This window comes from Pinus tabuliformis, chromosome 3_1, assembly GCF_031772625.1.
Source record: "Pinus tabuliformis cultivar Carrire ecotype Pingquan chromosome 3_1, CPIR1, whole genome shotgun sequence".
Lineage (NCBI taxonomy): Eukaryota > Viridiplantae > Streptophyta > Pinopsida > Pinales > Pinaceae > Pinus > Pinus tabuliformis.
The window spans coordinates 316919292-316928533 of NC_142301.1; the positions used below are offsets into that span (position 1 = coordinate 316919292).

General features: G+C 40.4%; 1 pseudogene; it reads right to left on the reverse strand.

Annotated features, from left to right (window-relative positions):
• Positions 1-7408: 7408 nt before the first annotated feature.
• LOC149187048 (ribosome biogenesis protein BOP1 homolog pseudogene) lies at positions 7409-8257 on the reverse strand (annotated as a pseudogene).
• Positions 8258-9242: the final 985 nt, after the last annotated feature.

The following is a 9242-nucleotide window of genomic DNA, read 5'->3' on the forward strand; positions in this document are numbered from 1 at the left end:
TTTTTTTCAAAAATATAAAGAAAAACTCTTTCAATCATTCCACTAAAAGACAAGAATGAGTAGGAAGAGATCCATTCAAATGATGTCTCAAGTTCAAAGAATATAAGTCCCAAGAATGAAAAATGGACATTGGTTAGAACTTAAAATGGAGTCTAATGGGATTATCTCCATGACCTATCTCAAGGACCAGTAGTGTTGGGTTGTGTTATATTCTTTCCATAACTAACCTATGTAGTGAACCGGGGGGTTAGAGGGAGGGCAGAGCCCCCCCTTCGTTGCGTCGATTGCACGGCGGGGAGGTCACAAGGGTGGCAACAACCCCCACTGTCCGGGGGTGTTAAGGAGGGGGGGTGGGGGGTAGTCCCCCTCTACGGGGTTCAGGGCAGCACCCAGAGAAAAAAAAAATTGGACCCTATATTAGGTTGGGTGAACATACCTATGGTTTTCGGTCCATGGTTTTGGACGCGATGGTTTTCGATCGATGGTATTGGATGCTTCAGCATGTATAAATATGTATTGTAACATTGAAAGGAATATAATGAAAAATCAAGCTGATAGTCTCGGTTTTGGGATCCAGGGTAAAATATCTGTGTATATGTGTTTTATGTGTTATGCTCTCGCATTGTTTATTTTCTGTGTTTTAGAATTCTTATGCAGGTAATTTCTTTATGGGGTTAAAACCTACATTTGGTATCAGAGTTGTTTTGGCTTCAAGGGGACGCCTTTGTTGCTGAGGGGTTTTGCTCAGGCCTATGGTAGACCCTGTTCAATGGGAGATCTGCAAGATCGATTCTGGTGGTGAAAGAATATGGCGAGCAGTGGAAAGATAGAGATCGAGAAATTTAATGGTCAGAGTTTTGAGTTTTGGAAACTCTAGATGGAGGATCTGTTGGTGGATAAAGATCAGTGGATCGTGGTAGATCCGGGTACTAAACCAATGAGAGTGTCTGATGAAGAATGGAAGAAGTTGGATCAGAAGGCAAAGAGCACAATATGATTGTGTGTCTCAGATTCAGTATTGATGAATGTATCAGGGGAAGCTACGACAAAGGCTTTGTGGGACAAGTTAGGGACTTTGTACCAATCTAAGTCTCTGGTGAACAAAGCATTCTTGTGGAAAAATCGGTATAACCTGAGGATGAAAGATGGAGACTCGGTGATAGAGCATCTGAACACATTTAATATTGTGGTAAGTTAGTTAGCATCTGTTGATATTAAATTTCAAATGAAGATAAGTGCATCAGTCTGTTGTGTTCTCTACCAGATTCGTGGGATAGTCTGGTTATTGCAATAGGTAGCAATGCAACTGCCTTGCATTTTGATGAAATAGTCTCATCCTTGCTGAAAAAGGAGATGAGATGGAAAAATATGGAGAGCCCAAATGGTGATGCCTTGTCTGTACGAGGACAGTCCCAGAACAAAAACAAAAATAAGTCATCAAGTGGGAGATCTAAATCTAAAGGGAGATCTAAAACTCTAGGAAAACCTGTAAACGTGGTGTGCTGGAAATGCGGAAAGGAAGGGCACTTCAAAAGGGACTGTAAATCTAAAGCTCTTGATAAAGGAAAGGGATCTGATGATGGTCCTTCTGTAGAGGCGAAAACCACCTCAAATGAAGGTGGGGATGTGTACTTGGCTTCTTCAAGTACACATGTAGATCATGAGGCACAGTTGATTGACTCAGGTGCATCCTTTCACTTCACTCCCCATGGAGAGTGGTTCTGCGAGTATGAGAAATACGATGGTGGTGATGTCTTCTTGGGGGATGACAGGAAGGCTAGAATCATTGGTTGCAGAAAAGTAAAGTTGAAGTTGCAAGGTGGAAGGGTTAGAACACTTCCAGGTGTTCTGCATATTCCTGCATTGGCTAGAAATCTAATTTCAATAAGCAAGTTAGATGATGTAGGTGTAAAAATAGTGTTTGAGAAGGATACCTATAGGATGGTTCGGAGAGCACTGGTATTGATGCAGGGAGTTCGGACTGGAACTCTGTACAAGCTGCAAGGTAGCACTATTGTTGATGGGTGCAACAGTTCTGTGGTTCCTGAAAGTGGAGCAGAAAATCTAGTGGTCTCTGGAGAGAAGACCATGTTGTGGCATCAAAGGCTTGGACATATTGGAGAGAATGGCCTTCAAATACTTCATGGTAATGGTATGGTAGAAGGTATGAGTAATAGCATTTTGGATTTTGATTTCTGTGAAAATTGTGTATATGGGAAGCAAAATTGTGTTAGTTTCCCTCTAGTGGTAAGAGGGCGAAACAGATATTAGAGCTTATGCACAGTGATGTGTTTGGACCTGTGAAGGTTCCATCACTGGGTAAGTCTGTGTACTATGTATCATTAATAGATGAATTCTCAAGGAATACATGGATATATTTCCTTAAGAAGAAATCTGAAGTCTTTGACAGGTTTAAAGAATTTAAGGCTCTGGTGGAAAACCAGACAGAGAAGAAGATAAAGGTGCTGAGGACAGATAACAGTGGAGAGTTTTGTAGCAAGGAATTTGAAAAATTCTGTAAGAATTGTGGTATAGCATGACAGAAGACTACTCCATATACACCTCAGCAAAATGGAGTTGCAGAAAGAATGAACAAGACGTTGATAGAAAGGGCAAGAAGCATGCTCAGTGGTGACAGGTTAGGACATGATTTCTGGGCAGAGGTGGTAGAGATAGCATGTTACCTAGTCAACAGATCACATTCATCAGCGTTGGAGGATAAAACTCCACAAGAGGTATGGACTAGTAAGAAAGCCTCTCTTTCACATCTGACGGTATTTGGATGTGATGCATATGTACATGTTCCAAAGGAGAAACAAACCAAGTTGGATAGTAAATTTGAAAAGTGCATCTTTATTAGGTATAAGGATGGTTTAAAGGGTTATAAGCTTTGGAACCCAGCAACAAGAAAGGTTGTCTACAGTCGATATGTGGTGTTCAGAGAGGTGAAAGATGTTATTAAACATGAAGTCCAACCAAAGGAACCTGAGAAGATAGAGTTTGAGCTAAAGGAGGAAGAATCAAACTCTACAGGAAAGGAGCAATCAAAAGATGAAGAGCCACAAACTCTGGGTGTAAGAAGATTAGTTCGAGAAAGAAGGTAGCCAGAAAGGTATAGTCCATCTGTTTTCTATTCAAATTTCTCTTTATCTATTACTAATGATGATCCCAGAACTGTGAAGGAAGCAGTAGATTCAGAGGATGGAAAACTATGGAAAGAGGCCATGGTTGATGAAATGGCATCTTTGCACAAAAATGAGACATGGGATCTGGTGGAGTTGCCGGCTGGAAGGAAACCCATTGGCAGCAAATGGGTGTTCAAGAAGAAGACAAATGCAGAAGGAAAGGTGGAGAAATAAAAAGCACGGTTGGTAGCAAAAGTTTATTCCCAGGTGCTGGGAATTGATTTTGGTGATATTTTTTTCTCCTGTTGCCAAGGTAACTTCTATTAGGTTACTTTTATCTGTTGTTGTTGCTTTTCATTTTGAGGTAGAATAGATGGATGTGAAGACAAAGTTTCTTCATGGGGATCTGGAAGAGGAGACCTACATGAAGCAACCTGAAGGCTTTGCGGTGAAGGGTAAGAAAGAACTAGTATGCAAGTTAAAGAAGTCTCTCTATGGCTTAAAACAGTCACCAAGGATGTGGTATCAGAAATTTGATACATTTATATGAGGACTTGGCTTCACCAGAATAAAAACATATCACTGTGTGTATTAAATTAATTGGTGACTGTGTTATTTATCTAATCTTGTATGTGGATGATATATTGCTGGTTGGAAATGACAAAGAAATTATCCATGATTTGAAGTCCCAATTTTCCTCCAAATTTGACATGAAAGATCTTGGTGCTGCAAACTATATTTTGGGCATGAAAATTAAAAGAGATCGGGCAAAGAGGAAGCTCTGGTTAAACTAGAGGAAGTATGTCGAGACAATACTGCAGAGGTTTAATATGCAGGATAGTAAACCGGTGAAGGTTCCTATTCCTATAGGTGTAAATTTATCTGATGAACAGTGTCCCAAGACACAAGAAGAGGAAGAGGATATGTCCCATGTTCCATATGCAAGTGCAGTCGGTAGCCTAATGTATGAAATGCTCTATACTAGACCAGACATTGCACATGCAGTGGGAGTATTGAGCAGGTTTATGTCAAAACCAGGGAAGGATCACTGGACAGTAGTGAAGTGGGTTTTCAGGTATTTGCATGGCACTAGTGATTATGGTTTGTGCTACCAAGGAAGACCAGGATTGGACAGAGTGTTGGATATTCATGGATTTGTTGATGCAGACTGGGCTGGAGATCTGGATCAGAGAAGATCTACAAGTGGGTATGTGTTTAACCTATTTGGAGGTGCAATCAGTTGGATGAGTAAGAAACAATCTGTAGTGGCACTATCAACTACAGAGGTAGAATACATGGCAGCCACTCATGCAAGCAAGGAAGCAGTTTGGTTGCAGAGATTGTGTTCAAGTATGGCGTTAGTACAGGGAGCTATAAGGATAGACTATGACAGCCAAAGTGCAATTTTCTTGGCAAAGAACCTTGCTTATCATTCAAAGACAAAGCACATTGATGTTCAGTATCACTTTGTGAGGGATATGATAGAAGACAAAAAGGTGTTGTTGGTAAAGGTGGACACTTTGAAGAATATTGCATATGCATTGAAAAAATATGTGAGCTCTGACAAGTTCTCCTAGTGTAGAGAAACAATGGGCAATTCAGGGTTGGAAAAATGACTAAGCTCTCCTATGGCCCCGTGTGGAAAGAAAACAACAAGTGGGAGAATGTTGGGTTGTGTTATATTCTTTCCATGACTAACCTAGGTAGTGAAATGGGGGTTGGAGGGGGGGCGGAGCCCCCCCTTCGTTGTGTCGATTGTGTAGTGGGGGGGTCATAGGGGGTTTGAGGGGGGCGGGTAGCCCCCCTCTACAGCGCTGCCCCGAGAAATTTTCTTTCTTGGTCCCTATATTAGGTTGGGCAAACCTACGTATGGTTTTCGGTCCATGGTTTTGGATGTGATGGTTTTTGGTCCATGGTATTGGATGCTTCAGCATGTATAAATATGTATTGTAACATTGAAAGGAATATAATGAAAAATCAAGCTGGTAGTCCTGGTTTTGGGATCCAGGGGAAAATCTGTGTGTATATGTGTTTAATGTGTTATGCTCTCGCATTGTTTATTTTCTGTGTTATAGAATTCGTATGCAGGTAATTTCTGTACAAGGTTAAAACCTACAAGTAGCCTATTCTGAAAACTAAGAAATAAGTATTTTATGATTCACAGATGCTACAAAGTCTGATGGACAAATCAGTGGAAGAATTATGGATCTCTTGAAGAAGTTATTTCCTATCCAACAAAGAGAAAAAGAGTGACAGAGGTCTATTATCCAAGGAATAATAAGAGTTTGTACTTCTGCGATACAAAGTTGCCCTTCTGTGATATGGGACAGCTCCTCTGCAATGCAAATATATATTACTTTGTGGTTCAAATTGTGATCACTTAGACTAAAATCCAAGTCATCTCCTTACACAACAGTGATGTGAAGGCTTCTACGAATTTCTGAGGCTACAAACCTGTGACTATTACCCTAAGATGATAATCCTGTAGTTTGTTGCTAGTCTCTTCTTGACTTGGATGCGAGGTTCTGTAATGGCATATGTTCTGAATGTGATGCAAGGTTCCTCACTATGTTACAACAGAGACACAAGTCCTTTGGACTATGTTACAAGTTATTCTCCTCACATAGCAAAGATTGATGTGAATCCATCTACTTAACTAGACTGTGGTTCTCCTCTAAAGTATAACTGATTTCTTAGGTTAACCCTATGAAGCAGGGATCCAAATTCCTACTTTTCCCAGTGATCCAAATCAACTTTAATGCAAGTCATCTCACGAGACACGACTGTAATATGAGACTATAATCTAAGTTGTTCCTTGATCCGAGTTACTCCTTACATGCAATTTTGACATGACAGTCATACGAGAAGTCTCTTCTACTTGGACAGTGATGTGATCTAGTGATGCATATAGTATTGTTCCTTCCTTGGCTTCAACTATAATACCGATCCATGGACAGAGATATGTAATACCTATAATACAGTGTTGCAAATTTACCTTCTGGGCATAACAATGATACAAAGAGACATAAAGACTAAAGCAAGCAATTTTGACATAAACATAAGCAAATCCTTTTGGGTTATACAAGTCCTCTTCTTAGATATAATGCAAGCCTTGAAGTTAAGCATCCAAGTGTGGATGGTCCGAATTCCTGAGGCGGGGTTTATACGAATCTACAGTCCTTCAACAATGCGAGTTCCTTTAGCTCACATAACAATAGCATTTCCCTGACATAACAGTAATGCAAAGACTGATAATAAAGATCAAAAGGTCTCCTCTTCCTACTCTTGAAGTCTATTCGAAATTCCAAATCCATTCAAGTTCAACTAGCGATCTACATTATCTCTTATGGTGTTCACAGACAGACCATTTCACACATATTGGAGGAATCATACAAAAGCAAAATGCATATTTCAGTTGTGACTTCATTCTGGGAACAGAACAGTGAATAGAGATCTAGCTGCCCCAATTCCTTGTATCATATTCAATAGAAGGCAATAGTTTTAGGTACAATGTCCAACTTATAAAAAGTATAAGGATTTGTAACAGCGTTCAGCACAAATTGTACCCTACAGAAGCTCGAGGAGAACTGTTGTTGTAGACTAAGTAGAACAAACCTGTTGAAATTAAACCAAGGTCTTGCACGATTTGGTAAGAGGGTCCCACATGGCTGGAAGGAGGAACATGCGGCCATTGATCCCTCAAGCATTGAAGCTGGCTCCTGTAGTTTCATCTACCAAGAGCTGGCCTGCGTATCCGGGATATGCCCCTCTTCCATACATTCCCCTGCAAGCAGACACACCCTCCAGAGGCAGAGCAGCATCGCCTTGAAAAAAACCAGTATTGAAGGGATTTGTACCAGTCCCCACAAGCACAATGGCAATGTTTATGATCATACCATCCATGCCCACATCGACATTAGGGGCTGCTAGAGGTATTGTCTAAGGGCCATAGATAAGTTGGTGGAAAGGCTAGGTGTACTGACTAGGGCATTGTGTTACAGAGTTTCCAACCCATGCATATGGCAAAGAGACTGAGCGCCTATATGGCCTTTATATTCAAGGAAGAAAATAGAGGGAAAAGGCTGCAGATCTTTAGGCTTAGGAAGCTTAGGTATCAATGATTCAAGTTCAATGTTAATACGATTTTTCTGAGTTCTTGGACACAAGTATAGGTCTAAACATCGCTCAAATATCTCGGAAAGGAATCTGTCATAAGCTAGAACATTTCTCAATGAGTCGAACCTTTTAGGGATTAATTTAGGATGGTCTTCCTCATACATAAGCTAATATGAATTGATCTCCTCCTGTGTTGGAATATACTTAGGTGGAGGATTGTATGATTCTTCATGCCCAAGTAACTTTGGTTTTGGGGCTGGGATATAACTCAGCCCGTTTGCCATTTTTTCTAATGGTTTGAGATCATCTCCCCACATCAAATAGAAACGAGGATTTTCTTCAGCTTTCTGAAACGTTATCCATCCTTTCCGAATTACTCTCACAAGCTTCACAACCTTTTTATCTTCCCATTTTGATGGGATAAATCTCCACTTGGGTTCTGGGGCATTAGACAAGGGATGACCCTTATCTTTCCAGTCAAACCAATCAACATAAGGCTCATATGGATTGACTTTAGCATGAGGTATTGTGCATTTATGTAATCTACTAATAAACTTGATTTCCTCCTTTGTTAGCTCAACCTCTTCATCATTATATTCATCATATACCCTAAGCCAGTCTCTGGAATCATCTGTACTAGCGAGGAATGAATCTAGTTGATCCTTTTTAGGCTGCTTCTTGATCTTCTTACCCTTAATATCATTGCCAATGTGTTGTTCATCTTTATACCAACGGAGGGGAACATCTCCAACAGTGTTTCTGGAAGGAACCTCGTCCTCCGAAGAATCAGACTCTTCAGCTCTTTTAGGCCTCTCCTCATCCTCGTCCTCCAAAAAATCAGATTCTTCAGCTCTTTTAGGCCTCTCATCATCCATAATCAGCAGAGGCTCATTATGGTAGATCGGCTGCACTACTGGCACCTCCTCTGCCATAAACATAAATGACGAAATACCTAAACAGAGTCCCAACACAGCCATGAACAACCACCACCCATTCATGCCATTAGCCGCCCCCATGATTCTAATGACAATGTTTGCAGAAGAATTATCATCGTAGCATCTCCTACCCAAATCTATTAGAAACCTTTCCTCAACAAATATACGAGCAGAAACATTAAGTCCAGTCCTTGCCCTTAAGAACGAACAAAAGATTACAAGACCAATCTCACAACAATTATAACAAGCTTGAGTTTTGGTCTTGAAAACCACATCATTTCTTACAAAATTTCTTCACTTGTAGCATCTAACATAAATGCCATTATAGCCTGTTGAGTTGTTTATTTTTATGCCAATTTTACTACCATTACTTTGTGCCACTTATCAAGGTTCTGTGTAGAGTTCCCGTGGACTGCTTCAACCTGTTATCTATTCCAGTGACTTTCTATTACATTGCTAACTCAATTTTGTGGTTCAGGAACTGGAGCATGCTGAGTTTGTTCATGTCAGGACTATCCATTTGAATGGAAAGCCACGTGTTTTTACTTTGAAGCAAGATCTACACTACAAGCCTACATGGGAACTGACCTTTGACCCTAAGACTGTAGCATGGAATCGAAGAACCATCAAAGCTTTGGGGGATAATTCTTAATGAGGTTGGTTTCTAAATTTGAGCATTTCGTTTCACTACATCTCATTGTGCCTCTGCCTATCCTTTGAAGCAAAGCGTTGTGTATCAGCCTCCAGTCAACAACTTGTTGTGGCTTTGTCATAGTGATGGAAGGTGCAGAGAGTTTGTATAGTGCTTTGGAGGCTTCTATACCATGCCTACACTCATGTCAGGCGATTAACCATGTAATATAAGAGTGAATAGTTTCATGGATTCCTTGTTCTGCTTAATAATTGCTACAAAAACATTGGAGTAACAAAACTGCTACCTTGAGCATAAGCAAATCCCAAGAGCAAGGAAGTTCAAATTTTTCCACCTCGATTGCAGATAGGCAGAAGAAACTCTCCATGAGGCTATATGATGCAAAACATCACGTGAGCCATAGATTAAGGGTTA